The following is a 12,163-nucleotide window of genomic DNA, read 5'->3' as shown; positions in this document are numbered from 1 at the left end:
AAAAAAAAAAAAGAAAAAAAAAACCAAATGGGGAATGCTTTTTAATGACCCCTCCTCAGTAGAACACATTTTCAGTAAAAATCATAAATCAAAACAAGAAATAACAAGGAATTAATAAAGACATATGATGTAATTGTTTTTAGTGAACCATATATATATATATATGTATATATGTATTAGTAAAATTAAAATATAAAATGGCATTTTAAGAAACCCAAAAATTGTGCAAAAGGGACAAATTAGTCAGTAAATTACCCAGTTGATGTAAAAAAATAAATAAATAGGCTTCAGAAGAACTAAGACAAATAACTGCCCCAATGTTTGAAGAAGAGCAAAAGGCTAAATTTAGAACCTATCTGTCTTGCAGACAACTAGAAGCTTTCTACTGCACACTCAACACCACATATGTGCCCAGAGATGCACAAACACATACAAAGGTGCAGACACACGTGCATAATACATGCACATGTTCACATATGAGCTCCCACTCTGAGGCTGAGCTACCTCATGGGATCCCTTGCTCACTGTTCTTAAGTTCCTATGTTGTATTAAAGGAGAAGAAACTGATGTTTTAAGCTTGCTGAATTCTAACTCATCAAAATAGTTTGGGTTACCCCCTGTGCTACTTTACAAGGCACTTAGGCATTTTTTTATGGGGTTTGGAAATCATGTTTCACCAGTAATAAACAGGATCAACCCCCAAAGACTGAAGCTCAATTTCAAGCTCAGAACCCAGGAGGTCAGAGTGGGTTCTATCACAGAAAATCACAAACTCCCTTTCCTCAGCAAAGCAAAACATATTCTGTGTGAAAGAGAAGAGGCTTAAAGTGAAGCACAGAAGTTTCTAATATTTTTCCACTTGACTTTTCTTAATTAGTGTTGACTAGCTTAACGAAGCAATTAAGGGGCTTATTTGCTTTTTAAAATTATATGTGAAATTTAAGAAACCTTGAAATAGAAGAAATATTTGTCCCCAAGATCTTACCCCACAAGGGATATCAGTTTGAATATTCTCCAACCACTAGAAAGTGAGAACAACTGGCCCTGTTCTCCAAATGAGGCCCAAGCAAAACAGAAATCGCAGTAGCCAGCTCTGCATGTAGAAATCCTCAGTAAGTGAAAGGCTGCTTTTCAAATGTTATTTCTGAGACTTCCATTAAAAACAACACTGATAATTAGTTTTTGGTAATCAAGACATCTACCACTCATTGATTAATTATGAGCTAACCATTGTGTGGCATATTTTTCATATATTTTTCGATTTAAGTCTGTAAATTTTCCCTCCCCTTTTTACTAGAGTAAGAAAATAAGGATTCAGAGAGGGTGAATGGCATGCCCAGGGTCACACACCTGTCAGGGCCTCGATTGACACTTTTCTCACTCAGACACATGGTTTTCCCATGACATTTCACCTCTTTCCCTTTTGATAATTCTAAACCAGAAGAATTGTGGCTTAAGTACACTGAAGGTCATTAAATAACTAAATCTGTGTGTGCATGTTTACACCTATACTTATATAAATAGCATATATGACAGTAAAAAATCGTGTTATTTTTAATAATTATATCTGATTCTCTGTATGACAATCTAATATGTCCCTAATGTATAGTATACTAATCATATGATTATTGTTTTTATTTTTTTAAGTTATTTACATGAAATGATAAGCTTACATATCACAATTTGTAATTGATGTAAACATAAATTGATAATAGTACAAATAAATATACACTATATTAAATGTGATACATATGTGACATATACATGACACATACAAATTCATAATATGTAATACAAGCTATAACATATGATATATAAAACATACAATATATAATGTGATATATGTAATGTGTTTGTATAAAATACATAATACATGGAAATTATGCCTTAAATAATTACATATAATTATTTACAGAATTTTTAGAAATTTTGATAGGGTTAATTAGATTATTTTAATAAATACATAATTACAGGACAATATTCTATATTATAACTCAATAAATGTATTTGATTATTAAATAATATTATGAAGTAATTAACTGGACTATCCAGTGTTTAATGTGTGCCTCTAGCCATACACAAGTTCACATTTATTGCCTACCATGTGCTAGAAACTAGAAACGGTGCAAAGCATTTTACATATCACCTTTTTAAGCCTTTCCACAAACCAGTAAGGTAGATATCATTTACTGAAAAGAAACTGAGACTTATGTTAGTTACTTTTTTTTTTCCTTTAGAGGCAGAGCTAGCAAAAGAGCCAGGGATCAACCCTTATTCTGTCTGATTGCAAATGATATAGTGTTTGTATTCTACCAAGTCAGATAAGTAGATGGAGAAAAGACAAAGTGACAAAACACAGAAGAGACAACGAGATTATGCCTTCAGGCTTCCCTGCTCCTTGATAACGTAGTATATGCCAAGTTTTCATTGATTCAGTGGGGAAGGCAAGGGATGTTGGCCTGGTGCCAGTTCAGCCACTCTCTCAGTCTCTTGTTTATTCAACAAGCTATTCCCCTGGGTCCTGGGGAAGAGGGAATAGTTTGGGGTGGCAGCCCATGGCATATGTCCTGAAACAGCCCATGGCATATGTCCAAGCCCCTCCCAGTGTGACACTCTTGTGACTAGGGTCCATATGCTCATGACACTTCCTTGGACTTGGCTATTTTTTCTTTGTCTCTGGGACTGCAGGCTAATTACTTGGCATTGGAAACACTGCCAGCAGCAGGATAGTTTGGGAGTACATCCCACATGGGCACTGAGTCAACAGTGCCAACAGGGGGAAAACATATGGGCCCAGGGAGATTTCTTAACTATTTACCCAGTGGGGGAAATTGTTTATTTTCTACGTATCTCCCAAAGAGTTCATTTATGAGCTCCCTTTATGACTTCAAACAGGTAAGTTGGCAGAGACATGGCAGTAAAGATAAGATGATGACTAATTAATAGTCTTGCAGCAGGTTTCAACATCCAGATCTACAACTTCCATTATTTTTTCTTTCTTAACCACTAACATTTATTTTCCAATGCAAACAGGCTTTTAAGTATTTTTCTTAATACAGATAATAGTTTTATCTTGTTCCTGGCACCATTTCCTCTTCCCAATAGGGTTATAAATAGGGTATTCCATCTGGCAAGGGTCTTGTCCGTGGCATTAGAGAGATGGTTCTATAGTTACTGTAACAAAACAGCACATAGTTGGCATATTTCTCCCCAAAATTTCCTAACATTTACACTGCCATCTGCATACTTTTCACTTGACTTCATTCTGAAAATTGACTGTTCTTATGATACATACCAGAGACTTGGCTACTTGGACATTTGGAAAAAAAATAAAAGGAGCAAAACATGAACAAGGAAGCATTCTTCCCATTTCTGATTCCAGGCATTCAGGACTTGTAATAGTACAGTCGTTTGTAAGAACGGTTTAAGGTTGCTTCCTTTAAGGTCCATTTTAATTTTAAGATCTCAGGATTCTCTGAATGAATGATAATTCATTAATTAATACATTAATATCAATAACTGCTTTATTTTCCTGAGTTTATAGGGCTGATTGTGTATATTCAAATATATATGTAGAAAAATGTAGGATCATTGTGTATGTGTAAGAAAACTCAAAAATGAGTCTTAAAAACACAATAAAGTTAAAATGGAAGATCCAGGCCTAAAACCATTTTCAAAGTTCTGGGGCCAACATTTCAAATAAATGTTGGATAATGCAAATGAGTTTTTAAGAGGATTAAGATGCTAAAGCATAATATCCCTGGATGTTCAAGGATTTCTATTGTAGTGAGACAAAGAATGCATAAGAATACAAATCTCTATAGTTCAGTCTTCAAAGATAACCAATAACCCTCACCAGCTGGGCTTCGCTTTCTTTTCAGGTTTAAAAAAAGGAGGGGGAAGGTTTTGGTAATAGCTGTAGGGGTTATTGATGAATTGAGGATTCTCCAAAATGAGACTTTTAGAGAGATAGAATACCCATAGCCCTTGCTTGGAGAACTGGATAAATCCACTCTGGGTTCATCAAACATAGTTAGCCCAGGCATCGTTTGAATGAACATGAAGGAAAAAGTAATTTATCAATGTTTGTTTGTTTGTTTGTTTTCTGAAACTCTACCTGTGCATTTGCTCATATCATATGAGCATGCAGAAGGGAAGCCCAGTCACTGAGTGACTATTGGCCCATAACACACTTCATGGAAGTTATTTGGTGACTATTCATCCCCAGAATGTCTTCACATAAGGATTTACTGACCCATAAACAATTTAAGATTTATTTGAGAAGTCAGCCAAGTGAGAAGTCCATTTGTGGATACAGACATTTTAGTGATTAGAATGGTTGCGTTGAAGGTGAGATCTTACATTGCTATTGCTGCTACTGTTTTATTCTTTTTCTTTGCTCTTATGCAAAATATTATAGGAAAACTTTTTTTTTTTACTAAGTTTAGTGTGAGATTTTATTTGTGATTTCAATATTTTGATCCTAAACCTTTGGGGAATAGACTCCTTACAGTTGGAGAAGTCCAATTTTCTGTTTTTATTTTGAACAATTTCTGTTTTTATTTTAACAATCATTTTAGTTCATAGAATGAAGGAGTGAACACTGGCTAACTTTACAGAATACCTTATCCATAATTAAGAATCTAATGAAGCTGAAATAAGAACATTGTTTCTTATGGGTTTAAAATAATACAGATAATGTATTTTAATTCCAAGTGCTTTGGAGATAGAAATTTGAGAGAGAATAAACCAATACACACCTGCAAACACGCACACATATTTACATACATAAAGAAAAAACAATACTTTTTTAAAGGTTTACCTGCTTACATATGTGTGTTTAAATGAGTGAATATTCACTATATCCAACTCTTGCCGCTTTCATCCATCTTAGATATTTAATTTAACTGTAACATTAACACAGAGCTATGGTTGCGTTTGTCAGAAATTATCACATGCACAACATATATTTGTGTAAGGCATGATGCTGGGTTCTGGATGTTGACTGAGAGGTGAAAATATGGACATCACTTTGACATTGGAAATCCATAATTTGATGGAGAACAAACTTTTTCATAGCAACTAAATGAGTGTAAGTTGCATTTTGAAGTCAGCAGTTCACAAATTTGTCAGTTACAACCTTGGCATCTTCTTTAATCCCAGTTTTCAATTCATCTATCTTATACTTTTCTTACGTTGGCCTCTTCAGGTTCTCTGCGTTCATCTCTCTTCTTCAGTCGGTGTCTGCTTCCCGTGGGTAGATCTATAATTTTGTAATAATCTGTCACTCTATAATTCAAATCTTTCTTGATTGGCACTGTCCAAAATGGGAGCCCCTAGTCACATCTGGCTTTTAGATTAATATTAAAATTAAATTAAACTTGCAGTTTTTTATTCAAACCAATCACCTTTCAAGTGCCCAATAGCCACACATGGCCCATGGCTACTATTGGTGGATGACGCTGATGTTTCTACCGGCTCAGAAAGCTCTGAGATAGATCTGCTCTAAAGCACAGTTCAAAGCTTGCTTTCCAGGCTCTTCTCTTCATGGTCTCCTCAGGCAAGTGAGCCACCAATAAGTTAAATATTTATTGTTTTCTGCACATATTCTGAGCTTCACTGACTTGGGGGTTTTGCTATTACCAAAGCTCAAGTGTTCTTTTGAAATCCTATTGTCATAGAAAATGAATATGTCTAGAATAAAGGATTGTTTCCTTTTCTCTTAAGAAGCCTTTTTAAATCTTCCCAGTGAGAGCTTTGACTCCCCTGGAATCTGAGAGCACACTTTGTGCCTCAGCTGTGCTTCACTCAGAGCTCTGCTTCAGCGACAAGAATTACATGCAATGAATATGCAGCCATTTAAACACAGCCTATGTGAGCAGATAAGCCTTAAAAAATTGTCAGTTGCTGAGTTCAAAATGTAAGTCCTCTGAGGACTTTGTTTGTTTGTTTGTTTAGCTCTAGTAGCAGGTTATGCTATTTTTTTGAGGTCAGGGGAGACATGAAATCTTTATATTTCATGACTTCTGGTTTTTCTTCTTTGTTCATGTGTTTTATTTTACTTATTTATTTTCTTAAGTTTTGAGGACAAAGAGAAAATAAAAGAATAAAAATAGAAGAAGGACATATTTGGTGACAAAATATGAAGGTGAAAAGAATGAAATATAGTTACATCAAACATATATGAAAAAATGATGAGGTTGCTGCACATTGTAGAATAAAGTCCTATCATTAAATTCTTTTTCTGCCAATTTGCTTTCTGGATGTACGTGAGTTAATTATTATCACTAAACCTGTTATTTGTTTTTGTTTTATCTATAGAATAAAAATAGTAATGCTCACCACATAGGTTGTTGTAAATATCCCTTGGGGTAATATGTGTAAAAGTGCCTCTTTAAAAAAATGAAATGTCTCCTACAAATGTGAGTGGTTGTTTACAGCAAGCTTCCAGAAAAGGAGGGTGTGGAATGGGGAGAAACACATGTTCTCCTGTCCCCTCACAAATCCACTTTCTTCTGACAAAGCCCTGCCAACTGATAAAGTTCCAGTAGGATCTTTGTGAGTTATCCACAGGGTTCTCTTTTTATCTCACAGAAAGATTTATATATCTATAAGTATCTATAATATTTTTTATTCCACCCTCCTTGGGATGTAGTTATGACTGTTGAATATTTACTTTTCAGACATTCCTTCTCCCTTTGAAGAAATGCACAAAAGAAAAAGCAAAATACTGACAAGTTTTCAAAGCCATGATTTACAGGAGTGAATTCTGGAAAGCAAGTGGCCAACATCCGAGTTCATCATCAAATAATATTTCTAAAGCACCCTCTAGTGTCTGGCCCCAAGCCAGATGATTCAACGCCTGAGGAAGCTACAGACTTTTTAAAAGTAAAATGGACTCATGTCCTCTCTTGAGAAGCAAGTCAGCATCATTTAGGATGCCTTAGGAATGTCTCTCTAAATAAAGATTAAAAATGTATTGCTTTAGAAAAATTAATACAAGTACAAACACTAATAATATTGAATGCAATTTAAATTCCATTTAAAAGCAGATAATAGGGTTTAAAAAAAACAAGTCAAAAATTACACCAGAGTTAGCAAGTAGGAATGTTAGATGTATCAGCCATCTGATTATGCTGTGACTGGTACTACCCTGTAGTTTTCACTCAGTAAATTCTCAGTGGTGCAGTAGAAAGAGTATGGTGTGTAGAATCATAAGACTTGTAGTCTGGGGTCAACTCCATTACTCACTTGGCCATGTGGTTTGGAACACATCACAAAAGATGTATGAGCCTTCGCTTCTTCACATGTAAGATCATGATTCTGCCATCTTCATGGAATTGTTAGACTTTAGAGGATTAAATAGGATACAATGAACTAGTTCCTGAACAAAATACTTGCCCCCAAAATGTTACTATTTTTTTCTACTTGTGTGATTGATTTTGCAATCAGCAGTTTAATAATATGCATTCAATAGGTTAATAATAGTCATTCAATTGACTCTTGCATATGTCTCATCAAAAGAAATTTGAATATTTTTTAAATCTTATTCCCATATCTTTGAGAATGGGATCATATTTTTATTATGATAATGAAGGAATAAAGTCAATTTCTGAATAGGCTAGTTGACTTTAATGACAAATACCCATTAATTAATTAATTAATTCATTCATTCATTTTCAACTCTTAAATCCATAATGGCCCCTTCACTAACTGGGGTTCTTATATTAATAAGATGGAGCAGATGCTTTTAGCACCTACAAACAAATCTTTGTAGGCAGAGCACTAAAGAGTACTGAATCGTTTTAAGAAGTCATATTGAAAATGACTTTGGACATGGAAAGACTGGGCTTATTCAAGCAAATTATATTTCAAAGTTTTACTTGCAAAGTTATTTATTACCATGTGGAATCCCACTCCTGTGGCTGGGGTCAAGAAAAATGGGGACACAGGTGTCTGCCTATTTGCACAGGCATTAAAAAGTATTGTAAAATGAGCTTCAGCCTTTTAAGTTACTGTCTTTTTCTTTATAATAATAATCTTTTCCATTTTACAAGGTCTATATTATTTTTAGGTAAGAAAACACTGTAGAGTTCATGTTTTGTTGTTCCTTGCAGTTATATAAATTATATTTGGCCAAAACAAATGTAATTCCTACTGTGTGAACTGGAAACCCAAAATGTTGATTTTCCTCAAGTTATAAACAATGTGAAGATATGTTATACTGGGTCACAATTTTCCAGAGCAGAGCAAAATATATAACTCAGTTTTAATAACAAAACTGCATATATCATTAAAGTTTCCTACTCCACATAGAATGTATTATATTACTCTGCCCAGCAAGAGACATCCTTTGTGTAGACCACAATTTCTAAAATACCATTTGATTGAATAGAAAACAGTTTAGCCATTTGTTAGTTTAAAAGAAAATGTAATGGTTAAATGCTCATGGACATTCTGCTTTGTCTTTGCTGGTGAATATTAAATTTCTTCTCACTAAGTTTAAATGTCACAGATTTTGTAAACAACAAGGTCTGGGGGAAAACCATTATGACCCTTTTCTGACTATTAGATGAATCTTTATATTTTTAGCAACTTAGAAGCAGATGTCCTCTCCTTTGCAGCACCAATAAACCTTATTTATACATGTACTATGTCAACTTCAAGCCTCATTGTAATTATTTACGCACAAGTCTGCCTCCCCAGATAGACTTGAAACTTAACAAGGCAAAATCCAGACTGCATTATGTTTCCATTCTTGGCCCCCGGTTCAATGCCTACCACAAAGTTGGAGCTCTAGAAATATTAAATAAGAGAATAAATGCTGAAAAATCATCACCAAGTCATTTATTTACCTACCTGCCTTTTCCTTTCAGAATAATTGTAAAATTCAGGAAATTTATAAATACTATCTTTACAATAGTAATAGGAATCAGGACATATTTCCTTTATTAAAAAAATCACAGATGGGATTATTAGCTAGTCTGTCCTCCTTATTTCACAGATGGATATTTGAAGGACTAGAAGAAGGAAGCTTCTTTACTCTTGCTGTCATAAAACTGATACCAGTTATGTTTATATGATATAAAAGTAGTACATGTTAATTCTAAACATTTTGACAAGTTCAAAGATACATAAAGGAGCCAACAAGCATATGAGAAGATAACTTCGAAAATTATTAAATGTAAATCAAAACCACAATGAGGTATTACCTCAAACTTATGAAGACAGCTTAATTGAAAGCAAAGCAGAAACCAGAAACTAACAAATGTTGGTGAGTATGTGGAGAAACTGGAACCCTTGTATGCTGTTAATGGGCTTGCAAAATGGTGCAACTGCTATGGAATAGTATGACAGTTCTTCCGACAATTAAAAATAGAATCACCACATGATCTAGCCATCTTACTTCTGGGTATGTATCCAATAGAATTGAAAGCAGGCCTTGAAGAGATATCTGCATGCCCTTGCTTATAGATGCAAATCCCAAATGTCCATCAAGGTATTAATGGACAAACAAAATAAGAACTGGAATCTTACCCAGCTCTAAAACAGAAAGGTAATCTGTCACATGCTACAACATGGATGAACCTTGAGAATATTATTTTTAGTAAAATGACCCAGTTATAAAAAAATCAAATACTATATGATATTATTTATATGAGCTATCTAAATTAGTCAAATTCATAGAGACAGAAAATAAAATAAACAAATAAGTCTCCCTACAGAGATTTATAATTGTTTACTTACAAAATAGAATGTAAAAATAGATGTCAGAATAAATTGCATAAATTGATAAATATTTGAGATCCTCATGAAGAAACTTAATTTTTTTATCTATCATGTTGGGCTGTAATATTTCTCTAGCTTCACACCTATTTTTAAATTCTGTTTTGTAAGTATACAATTATAAATCTCTGTAGGGAGACTTATTTATTTTTATTTACATTTTTATTTGATTTTCAACTAACAATGGTGTAGTCAATGATTTTGAGATTTAAGTGAAGACCTCATGAAATGTTCAGTAACATTTTCAGTACTATATCTTGGCAAGTCTTGCAGGAGTTTTGTATAGGACAGTCTAAGACCTACACATGAAGTCTGGAATAATTGGTGTATCAACATCGGTGTCTATCATAACAACAAAAACAAGGAAAAACAAAACCCTGTAGCTACAACTCTTTGAGTGTCTGCTTTCTGCCAAGCACTGAGCTGACTGATGTAACTCATTAGCTTAATTCACACAACAGCCTTATGAGGCACGTACTGTTATTATCACCATTTTTACAGAGAATTCAAGAAGCATAGATATGTTATATAATTTTCCTCAATCACTCAGCAGTTAGTTGAAAATGAGTTTTGACTTCAGTCCATCTATATTCAGAAATCTGGGGCTCTGTCACCACTAAGGTATGTTCCCTCTAAAAGTTACTAAGCTGTCTCAAAATCTTTACAAGGTTCGTATAAGGACTTACTAAAATTGCCTTTATGTTTCTAGATATTTTATTTTTTTCCATAATGTTTTGAATTTTTCAATGCTTTTACTGGTTTTGGATGGCTTTTTTGTCCTCATATTTTCTTTTTGATTACTTTTAGTATCCACACACTATTGAATTCTTACTAAAGTTAAGTAGTTACGGTTAATTTTCTTGAGTTTTCTAATTGCTATTTCTTCTGGAAATTGTATTCCTATTCGTGTTCAATATCTTATAGCCACAAGCTCTACAACCATTCAGTACTAAAGGGCAGAGCACGTATGTGTGTTTTGTTTCTAAATACAAGGGATATAATTTAGGTTTTCACAACTAGGCATAGTGAAGTTTCTCAGGTTAGTAAAGTATTACTCATCATGTTTTATGTATATTTTATATGTAAGATTTTCTCAATGAAAATAAAAATTTTATTGCATTTAAAATTATTTGGCATTTTATTTAGATACTAATACATGATTTTAACCCCCTCTTTGTCTTTCATAAAAAATAAAAGTGCATCTACATTTCTAGGGCAATTGTCACACTTTGATCAGTTTTAAGCAGTTTTCATGCATTTTCATACTTTATCATCACAAAAAGCCTATACCGTAGGCACTGACATATTTTCTTTTCCAATTAACAGATGAGAAAACTAAAGCAGAGTGGTTAGTGACCTGCACGAGGCCATATAATGAGTTAAAGGAAGACCTGAGATTTAAGTTCAAAATGATCTGCCTCTAGAGCCAATGTTCTTAATCACTCAGAGACACATGAGGACACCAGTGGAGAGAGGTTTTGAGAAGTCCTCCAGAACTAAAAACTGTAACAGGGAGACAGAGAAGGCCATTGTATACATACCTTTAAGAACCGGATGTAGCTTACCTCTAAAAGGAAAACAAAATAGTCTATTTAGTAAGAGTGCTCATTTCTTTGGAAATCATCTCAAGGTACATTTTTAAATGTCAAGGGTAAATTTCCTGTTCACCCATCCCCTTTTTAATGGTCAGTAAGTGAGGCATATAAAGGAAAAAAATCAATTGTTTGGCCTGCTGATCAGAACTGCAGAACTCTCCTCTGATATTTTGAAATCAGAAACTCTGAGTGACCACAAAGAATCACAGAGAAGGGAGGTTGCAGGCAAGGGGTGTCTAGGCAGAGAAATTGGGCTCACAGATATGAGCATTCTGGTGCCAGCTCAGAGACCAGAGAGACACATTCCATGAGATATTATTCAAGAGATTTATTACAAGCAGGAAGGAGCTTTATACTAGCGTCCCTATGTTCAGCCCTGTCTTTAGAATGCTCTGCCTTTTTTTGCAAAATATCAGAACTAGTTGCACAATACAGAAACAGTATATGTAATCAGATGAGCAGGGAATCTCAACTATGAGAAGGGAGAAGAAGGAAGCGGCATCCAGGAATCACCTAATGTATAAGGAAAACCACTAATGAGAAAGAGAATAACTGAAGAGCTAAGAGCAGAAAGGAATAAAGAATAAATACAAAAATATATATAAAAACAGAAGTATACCCTCCTCTTGAAATAGAAAAAAAGAAATGGAATTATACTAGAAGAAGTTTGTTCCTCCTGGTTAGTTCTCTGCATTAAAGCATTAAATCTGGCCATGTGCCTGGCCATTCCTTTTTTCGTTTTTCTCCTCTAAACATATTGAAGGCCAAACTGTATTTTGAGG

At 34.2% G+C, this 12,163-nt stretch overlaps 1 long non-coding RNA gene across 1 annotated transcript in view; it reads left to right on the top strand.

Moving 5' to 3' along the window:
- Window positions 1–11,365, top strand: part of LOC108302609 — a 60,118-nt gene extending 48,753 nt beyond the window's left edge. Inside the window, exons 3-4 of the long non-coding RNA XR_005199712.1 lie at window positions 10,288–10,407; window positions 11,113–11,365. This is a non-coding gene — a long non-coding RNA (uncharacterized LOC108302609). The remainder of the gene's footprint in view (window positions 1–10,287; window positions 10,408–11,112) is intronic.
- The last annotated feature ends 798 nt before the right edge of the window (window positions 11,366–12,163 follow it).

This window comes from Cebus imitator, unplaced genomic scaffold (assembly GCF_001604975.1).
Source record: "Cebus imitator isolate Cc_AM_T3 unplaced genomic scaffold, Cebus_imitator-1.0 Scaffold1, whole genome shotgun sequence".
Taxonomy (NCBI): domain Eukaryota; kingdom Metazoa; phylum Chordata; class Mammalia; order Primates; family Cebidae; genus Cebus; species Cebus imitator.
Note: the sequence above shows the minus strand (reverse complement) of the source record. Positions and strands in the feature narration are given on the sequence as shown.